This window comes from Hevea brasiliensis, chromosome 11 (assembly GCF_030052815.1).
Source record: "Hevea brasiliensis isolate MT/VB/25A 57/8 chromosome 11, ASM3005281v1, whole genome shotgun sequence".
Taxonomy (NCBI): domain Eukaryota; kingdom Viridiplantae; phylum Streptophyta; class Magnoliopsida; order Malpighiales; family Euphorbiaceae; genus Hevea; species Hevea brasiliensis.
Window position 1 is genome coordinate 5717812 of NC_079503.1, and position 10273 is coordinate 5728084.

At 38.4% G+C, this 10273-nt stretch overlaps 1 non-coding gene across 1 annotated transcript; it reads right to left on the reverse strand.

Moving 5' to 3' along the window:
• Nucleotides 1-373: 373 nt before the first annotated feature.
• LOC131170786 (small nucleolar RNA R71) lies at nucleotides 374-480 on the reverse strand. The gene has a single exon (XR_009141553.1). It is a non-coding gene; the product is annotated as a small nucleolar RNA R71 (small nucleolar RNA).
• Nucleotides 481-10273: the final 9793 nt, after the last annotated feature.

Below are 10273 nucleotides of genomic sequence, written 5' to 3' on the forward strand. Positions count from 1 at the left end.
TGTGCCTAGGGGAAGTATGATGGATCATGCTTTTCCACGTTTTGATGACTTGAGAGAGAGCATAGCAAGACCAAGGATTGATGCAAATAGTTACAAGATGGATTTTGGGGTTCTTCAAATGATTCAGAATTCTCAATTTGGAGGACATCCTTCTGAAAATCCACACACACATCTGAAGAAGTTTGCTATGATCTGTGACATGCAAAAACAACCTGGAGTGTCTGATGATGCAGCAAGATTAAAGCTATTCCCATTCTCTTTGAAAGATAGAGCATTGGATTGGCTTGATTCTTTACCTCACAACTCCATTACAAATTGGGAGCAACTCACTGATGCATTTCTTGCACAATATTTTCCACCTGGAAAAACTCAAGAATTGAGGAATCAAATGACAGCTTTCAGACCAAGAGAAGATGAAACTCTTTATGAATCATGGATGAGATGGAAGGAATTAGAGAGACAATGTCCACATCATGCCATTCCGAAATGGATGATAAACCAGAATTTTTACACAAATGTCACTCCTGCAATTAGAGGGATTATTGATGCTCAAACAGGAGGAGAATTTATTATGAAGCATGAAGATGAAGCTTATGAGCTATTGGAGAAAATTGCAAAGAATACTCATCTTTGGAGTAGTCCAAGAGGACCAGCTCCAACTCAAAAAAGGCAAGCTGCTGGAATGTATGATCTTGATCCATTCAATATGATTAATGCAAAGTTTGATGCACTTACAAATGTTTTGGCTAAGAAGATGGAAGATTTGAGTATGTTGGTTAGTTCATCATCATCATCTGGAAGTTCACAACAAGTGGCTTATGCAGAAGGAACTACCAGCTGTGGAGTAGATTATGGAGAACAAGCTGCATATGTTAGTAATTATGGAAACAAGCAAATGGGGAATTCTTACTCTCAAACTTACAATCCAACTTGGAGGAATCATCCCAACTTTTCATGGGGAAATCAGCAAAGTCAAGTTCCAAATCAGAATTTTCAACCACAACAGCAACAAGGAATTCCATATCAGCAAAATAGGCAACCATTGCCTAATTTTCAGCAGAAAATATGAATCCTCCACCAAAACAGCAAGAACAAAATTCCACCACTGAAGCTTTATTGCAACAGATTCTTGCTAACCAAAATAAGCATGATGAGGAGATGAGAGAGATGAAAGCAAGGCTAGAACAGATGCAAACACATAACAGAATGCTGGAAAATCAGATTGCACAACAAGCATCTTCCTCAAGTGCCAAGTCTTTTGGAAAACTACCAAGTCAACCAGAAAACCCAAGAGAGCAGTGTCAAGCTATTACTTTAAGAAGTGGGAAAGTTGTAAATAATGAGGAGAGTGAAAAACACGAGAAGAGTGAAAATGATGAGAAGAGAGAGAATGAGAAAGAAACTGATGAGAGTGAAAAACAAGAGAGTGCAGAAAAATGTAAAGAGAAAATTGAAGAGAAGGAAGGGAAGTATATACCTCCTGAACCCTACAAGCCATAACTTCCCTTTCCACAAAGATTTCAGAAAGCCAAGCTTGATAAGCAATTTGGGAAGTTCTTAGAGGTTTTGAAGAAACTTTACATAAATGTGCCATTTGTTGATGCTCTTTCACAAATGCCCTCTTATGCAAAATTCTTGAAAGAAATTCTCTCAAACAAGAGGAAACTTGAAGATGATGAAACTGTAGCTTTGACAGAAGAATGTAGTGCTATCCTCCAAAGGAAACTTCCTCCAAAGCTCAAGGATCCAGGGAGTTTTTCAATTCCATGCCACATTGGGGAATCATGTTCTACAAAAGCTTTATGTGATTTAGGGGCTAGTGTTAGCCTTATGCCCCTCTCCGTTTATGAAAAGCTCAATATGGGAGATCTTAAGCCAACCCACATTTCTCTTCAGTTAGCTGACAGATCAATCAAGTATCCTGAAGGGATTTTGGAGAATGTGCCTCTGAAGGTTGGAAAGTTCTATATACCTGTTGACTTTGTCATCTTGGACATGGAGGAAGATTCTAATATCCCAATCATCTTGGGAAGACCCTTTCTAGCTACAGCAGGAGCACTGATTGATGTTAAGGGAGAAAAGCTGACTCTTAGGGTTGGTGAAGAGCAATTGGTTTTCAATATTAATAACACTATGAAAAAGCATCATTCTGAAGCTGATACTTGCTTGAGAGTTGATATCATTGATGAGCTGGTTGAAGAACATTTCAGAAAGAAATATCCAGAAGATCCACTTGAAAATTGCTTGGTTCATGGAGGAGGCATAGACTATGACAACCCTCATGTGGCTGCATATGCTCAACACTTAGAGGGTAGTCCACCATTCATTTCTGCTCTAGTTTTTCAACTCACACAAAAGGAAAAAGCCGAATTTAACCAACCATCATTCAAGGAAGAAGATGCACCTAAGGTAGAACTTAAGCAACTTCCTTCTCAGCTCAGGTATGAATTTCTTGGCACTAATAACACTTATCCAGTAATTGTAAATGCAAACTTGAGTACCTTAGAGGCTGATAAGTTGTTAAGAGTGTTGAGACAATTTAGGAAAGTCTTAGGATACACCATAAATGACATTAAGGGAATAAGCCCACACTTTTGCATGCATAGAATCATTTTGGAAGAAAATTGTAAGCCATCTATTGAACATCAAAGGAGGTTGAACCCAAATATGAAAGAAGTTGTTAAAAAGGAAATTTTAAAGTTGTTTTATGCAGGGATCATATATCCTATCTCAGACAGTACTTGGGTGAGCCCAGTACATGTTGTTCCAAAAAAGGGTGGAATGACAGTTGTCAGAAATGAAAATAATGAATTAATTCCCACCAGAACAGTGACTAGTTGGCGAATGTGCATAGATTACAGAAAATTAAATGTTGCCAGTAGAAAAGATCATTTTCCACTTCCCTTCATTGATAAGATGTTAGAAAGATTGGCTAGGCATTCTTATTTTTGCTATTTAGATGGATACTCAGGTTTTTTTCAAATCCCTATCCATCCGAATGATCAATAGAAAACCACTTTCACTTGTCCATATGGAACATTTGCTAATAGAACGAAGCCATTTGGGTTGTGTAATGCACCAGCCACTTTTCAAAGGTGCATGATGGCAATCTTCTCAGATTTCATTAAAGACATAATGGAGGTTTTTATGGACGATTTTTCTGTTTATGGATCTTCATTTGATATATGCTTGGCTAACCTTTCTAAAGTTTTGCGCGATGTGCGAGAATCGACCTTGTGTTAAATTGGGAAAAGTGTCATTTCATGGTTCAGAAGGGATAGTGCTTGGACATTTGGTGTCTATGAGGAATAGAGGTTGATAAAGCCAAAGTTGAAGTGATAGAGAAGATGGCTCCTCCTACCAATGTCAAAGGAATTTGAAGTTTCCTTGGACATGCCGGGTTATACAGATGCTTTATCAAGGATTTTTCTAAAATAGCTAAACCTTTGTCTAATTTGTTAAGTAATGACACACCATTTGTATTTGACCAAGAGTGTTTGGATGCCTTTTGCAGGTTGAAGCAAGCTCTTATCACTGCACCAATCATGCAACCACCTAATTGGAGCCTACCTTTTGAAATTATGTGTGATGCTAGCAACTATGCAATTGGGGCTGTTCTTGGTCAAAGAAAGGACAAAAAGGCTTATGCTATTTATTATGCTAGTAGAACACTGGATGAGGCTCAAACAAATTATGCAATAACTGAAAAGGAATTTCTAGCAATTGTCTTTGCATTGGAAAAGTTCAGACCTTACATTATTGACTCAAAGGTGGTTATATTTTCAGATCATGCAGCCATCAGGTATTTGCTCCGTAAAAAGGAGGCTAAACCTAGGCTCATTAGGTGGATTCTGATGCTACAAGAGTTTGATTTGGAGATTAGAGATAAGAAGGGAGCTGAAAATGTAGTTGCTGATAATCTTAGTAGGTTGAAATTGGATGATGAAGAATTGGATGAAATCCCTATTGATGAGTTTTTCTTGGATGAACAACTTTTCTCTCTTGTTGCTAAACTACCTTGGTATGCAGACTTTGTGAATTATCTATCTTGTGGAGTTTTACCTCTAGGTATGACATGGCAACAAAAGAAAAAGTTTTTACATGAGGTGAAGTTTTATAGATGGGATGATCCTTTACTCTTTAGGAGATGCTGTGATGGTTTAATAAGGAGATGTATTCCTGATGAAGAGACACAGAGTATTATGCATCATTGCCATGCTTCTGATTATGGAGGACATTTTGGAATCTCTAAAACAACTAGTAAAATTTTGCAAGCTGGTTTCTTTTGGCCAAATCTTTTTAAGGATGTGAGGAAATTTGTGTTGGATTGTGATAAATGCCAAAGGAGTGGAAATTTGTCAAAAAGAGATCAAATGCCCCTAAATAATATTCTTGAAGTGGAATTATTTGATGTTTGGGGAATAGATTTTATGGGGCCATTTCCTCCTTCATTTGGTAATAAATACATCCTAGTTGGAGTTGACTATGTGTCAAAGTGGGTGGAAGCTATTGCAACTCCAACTAATGATGCTAGAGTGGTAGTGAAATTCTTGAAGAAATTTGTCTTGAGCAGATTTGGAGCTCCTAGGGCTATAATTAGTGATGGGGGTTCCCATTTTTGCAATAAGCAATTTGAGAGCTTAATGAGGAAGTATGGTGTAGTGCACAAGATAGCTACCCCATACCACCCTCAAACTTCAGGACAAGTTGAAATTTCTAACAGAGAGCTCAAGCATATTTTGGAGAAAACAGTGAACAATTCTCGGAAAGATTGGTCTATCAAACTAGATGATGCTTTATGGGCATATAGGACTGCCTACAAAACCCCTATAGGAACTACTCCTTTAGGTTGGTGTATGGTAAGTCTTGTCATTTACTGGAGCTAGAACATAGAGCATATTGGGCCATTCAGACCTTGAATTTTGATCTTAAGCAAGCTGGTGAGAAAAGGTTATTACAACTTAATGAGCTTGAAGAACTGAGGATGGATGCTTATGAAAATGCCCGTATTTACAAAGAAAGAACTAAAGTTTGGCATGATAAGCATCTTAGGAAAAAGGAATTCAAAGAAGGTGATTTAGTTTTGTTGTTCAACTCTAGATTGAAATTGTTCCCTGGAAAACTTAAGTCAAGGTGGACTGGTCCATATAGAGTTTCTAAGGTTTTCCCTTATGGAGCAATTGAAGTTTGGAGTGAAAAATCTGGGAATTTTAAGGTCAATGGGCATAGATTGAAGCATTACATAACTGGAGACCCAATAAAGGGAGCAAGCTGTTATAAGCTCTCCAATCCCTCACCTCTTTTTCACTGAAATTCATGAAGAGTCCACCTAAGGACTATAAATTAGCCCTCTTGGGTTGCATCCCAAGTCCTTTTATTTTGCTTTTATTGATTTACTTTCATTTTCATTGATTTTGTTTTTATCTTAAATCTCCCCAAATTCAATTTTTGACATTGTTAAATCTTGTCCCTTGTAGATGTATTTCAATGAAGAAAGGCTGGTGAACTGTTGGGGAAGTGATTCTTAACTTGAAAATTTTGTCCTTCAAATTCTCCCAAAAACTGATTGATTTTTGCTGCATAACCTGTGCAGGAGCTGCAATCTGGTTTATGCAGAGGAAAAATGAAATCTGCAGCAAAAAGGGTGTCTGCAGCAAATGGCTTGTGTTCTTGGTGAGGTTGGGTGTGTAACTTTTAAGTAAATGTGCTTTTAATGTTAATATGGTGGTAAGTGAGCCATTTTTGCAGTTATGAAATTATTTGGGTTGTGGAATTCAAGGTGGACAATATTGCATTTTTCTTGGCATGACTTGGGGAGTTCATCATTTGTGAATAGATACAACTTTATGCAGATTTTATTGAGTTTTAATGTGCTAAATGTTGATTTGCAGAATTTGAGTTAAAATGGCATGGGTCACAAATGCCTTTTATGCAGGATCCATCTTCTACAAGCTTGTGTGATGCATTTTTGATGAACTTTGTATATATTGATGTGTTTTTGATGAAAATTTCTCATGATTTATGCTTTATAGAATTACATTTCTTCATTTTAGGGTATTTTTCACACTTGCAAATCATGTTCCATTGCAATCTTAATCTTGTTGAATTGTGCATAAGCAACTGCATAGCTTATGCAATCCTGCATAACCACAATTCTTGCCATTTTCATTCATATTGCAAAGTGCATGAGAAGAGTGCATAGCTTATGCAACTCTGCATAGCCTAATTTTGTCAAATTTCATATCTTTCGAAACCTGCATAAGCAGAGTGCATGACTTATGCACATTTGCATAACTTCAAATTCTTCATTTTCTCTCTCTGCCGAAGTCTGCATAAGCAGAGTGCATAACTTATGCACTACGCATAACCAAACTCAAAAATTCAAACTGCGAGGGTGCATAAGCAGAGTGCATAACTTATGCACTTCTGCATGACCAGAAACTCCAAAAATTCAAACCTGCCGAGGGGTGCATAAGCAAAGTGCATGACTTATGCACTTCTGCATAACCAGAAACTCCAAAAATTCAAACCTTCCGAGGGGTGCATAAGCAGAGTGCATGACTTATGCATACGCATGACCTCACACTCAATCCCAAAACCCAGAAGAGTGCATAAGCAGAGTGCATAGCTTATGCACAACTGCATAACCACCAACCCCAAACACCAAAAGCTGTCGAGACCTGCATAAGCAGAGTGCATAACCTATGCACTTCTGCATAACCACCTTCCACAAAAATCAAAACCCACCGAAACATGCATAAGCAGAGTGCATGACTTATGCACAACTGTATAACCACATTTTCCAAACACCAAAACCCACCGAGAGGTGCATAAGGAAGGTGCATGACTTATGCACAACTGCATGACCACTAACCCAAGATTTCAAAACTTGCCGAACAGTGCATAAGGACAGTGCATGACTTATGCACTTATGCATGAGCTATTTCTCTGAAGTTCAAATCATTCTGAAACATGTATAAAAGAGTGCACAGGTTATGCATAAATCACTTTTCACTTATGCAGTTTCTACACAAACCCGATTCAAATCAAATTTCTTTTCGGTAATTTTCTCTTCCCTCCTCCACCTCCCGATATCCCTGCTCACCCCTTTTCCTCTCACGATCCTCATTCCCGCATAACCCTTCCCCTTCCCTTCTTCTCCACTCGTATTTCCACCTCCTAAACTCTAATCTCTTCGTGCATATTTTCTTTTCCCCTCATCTCTCCCATCTTCTCCATCGGCAATGGAGTCGCCTCCCCATTCCCGTCCAGCTTCTCCTCTCGAGGTCTCGCCATTGTCAACGATACCTCCCAATCCCGATTCCCCTCCACAAGCGACACCCCCACCACCTCCCACAACCACGTACAAACGAAAAATCCGGTCGAAATCTGTGCGACCCATGTCCTCTGCACCTCCTCTTTCCAAATGCAAAGAAGCACCCACCCCATTGTCGGAACCACTACCCAAAAAGCCAAAAACTCCAGCCTCCACACCATCTTCCAGGAAAAAGCCAATTTCAGTAGCTTCATAGGTATCAAAGCTACCTTGGCCTCTTCCTGATACAATTTAAAAGGCAGCTTTTAAGAGACTCAAGGATAGGAGGGTACAACCCACTAGGTATATTTCTGCCGATTCTCTACAATCTCTTGGTTTATTTGACAATGTAGTTGCATATCTTGATGGTATGGGTTGGATGGAATTTGTGCATAAGCAGGAGATATTTTATCCAACTCTAGTTTTGGAGTTTATTTCTTCATTCTCTGCTACCCTCAAATTGCATGATGTAGACCATAAGCCAATTATGAAATTTAGATGTTTGGGGCAAAATAGAGAGCTGTCATTGGACCAATTTCATACCATTTTTGGTTTTGCAATTGATGGGTTATTTCGAGTGCCACATCTGGAGTAGAGGTAGCAAACAAGGGTATTTGGAATCTTTGCACAGTGCGGAGAATCATCACAAACCAACCTCAGACTTTTTCTGCTGGCAGATCAAAAACTTCTCAAATCTTTGACCCTACACTTAGGTTTATTCATAGACTGATTGCTAGCACTATTTTGGGCAGAGGGACTAGTTACAGTGTGGGGAAATCAATTATTCATGTTATGGTGTGCTTTTCACAAGGTCAAGGTTTCTCCTGGTTATTTCTTTTGTGAGCATGTGTTGCATCGCCACCAAATCCATAGGTGACATTGTCTTGGGTGGGCTCATAAGCTGTCATAGCCAAACATTTTGGTTTTAACCTGAAGAGCACCCAATACCAAAGACTTGTGGACACCTTATATTTTGATCTTTGCACACCTATCTAAAACAGGGTTCAGTTTGCCACATTCTGATATTGCACAACCTGCAGCAGAAACTGAGCCCATTGCACAACTAGAAGCCCAACCTTTCCCATCACCCCACGGACTCTCCGAACCTACCCCACCCCTCGATGCGCACGGAGACCCAGCAGCTCTGCTCGACCCACAACTCCTACAAATGAACCTTCCTCATCCACAGCCCCTCCTGCATTCAACACTAAAGCCTTATTCACCTATCTTGAAAGGCTTAGTGATGATATATATTTTGTGGATAGGAAGCTTGACACTGGTCTTGATACACTCAAGGGTCGTCATGATCACCTATTTGACCTTGTCATGGAAACCAGGGACAAGCAGAAAGAATTGAAGGAGATGGTGAAGCAACTCATGATCTTTCTGGGCATGCCACCTCCACCTCCATCACCTCCTCCAACACCATCATTTCGACAAAGACAAGCTACCTGACCCTTTAGCAACATCCTTGGACAAGGGCAAAACAATAGAACTAGATTAGTTTTTGTTTTACTTTTGTTCAAACTTATAGGACTTTTCCTCTGTAAATATGTTCAAACATTTATAGTTTGTTTTGAATTATGTTTGTTTGTTTTGAATTAGTTTGTTTTAAATTCTGTTTTTCTTGAAGTTTTATTGGATAGCTATTACATTAGTTTTCTTTGATTTTCATTGCACTTATTGCCCTTTTGTACATATTTGCCCATACTCTGTATACATTTCAATGCTTCTACTTTGGTTGTACATTTCTCCTTGCTAATCATCATGCAGTGACTTTTCTATACACCACAAAGCTATGAATTTCCTTATGCAAATATCTGCATAGCACTTTGTGCAACCCTTCTCGCAACTTATGCGTAATCGCATGTGTATTCCCCTTATGCAAATGTCCTGCATAGCCTATGCAACCCATATTGCCACTCATGCAGAACTGCACTGCTTATGCACCCTACTTATGCACTTGATCTGGACAGCATTTTACTCTGCATAACCTGTGCAGCTTCTTATGCATCCCTTTATATCTTGAATTCTCCTCTGCTCCATACCAGGTAACTCTTTCTTTTTGCTCTTAACTTTCACAATTCCTGGTAATTATTACTTGCTTAGAGTTTTTGGTAATATACTGCTTGAGACATTGAGGACAATGTCTAATTTTGAGTTTGGGGGTGCATTTTGATTTCTTGCTTTATTCTTCACATTTGCTTCATTTTTCACATTTTGAGTATAGGAACATCTCATCCCATTTCATTTACATATATTGTAAATATTTTACATATACATCCACACATACATACACATTACACATTTACATACGCATTATACATCACATAGCACATATACAAATAGACAAATTGTACACATTGCACACAAATAGACTTCCTCCATTTAGTTAATGCATTAATCATTTTAGAAATCATGCATCATGCATTAAAATCTTTTGCCAAATCCCTTGAGTTTTGAAAAGTTGCCTATGAGAGTGATTTGACTCACCCTTTAGTTGGGTTTGTGGATTGAAAGTTTCCTAAGAGGTGCAAGGTTTTGAAGTGTCTATCTCTTGCCTATATCTTCTTAGCCAAAAAGCCACCCAACTAGTCATTTGGAGATGGAAGTGTTTAGAGGGAGTTATTGGATATAAGGTAGTCAAATGATGTCTCACCAATCCTAGAACAAATTTTCTAAACCTTTCAAGGCGAAATACCAGCTTGTACTTGAAAAGAGAGATGATTAGGCATTCTTTGATTTAAACCTTCTCATTTTAAACCTTTGGCCCTTTTTCCTAATTAAAATTGACCTTTGAAAACCCCTTTGAGCCTTTTTATCCCTAATTTTTCTTGAAATCCTTATTGCTACCTAGCCAATGAACCAAACACTCCAACCCTTTTCATGAGAATAATATTGAATGTTAGGTACACTTTCTAAAAAATAAAAATAAAAAAAAAAAGAAAAAAATATACA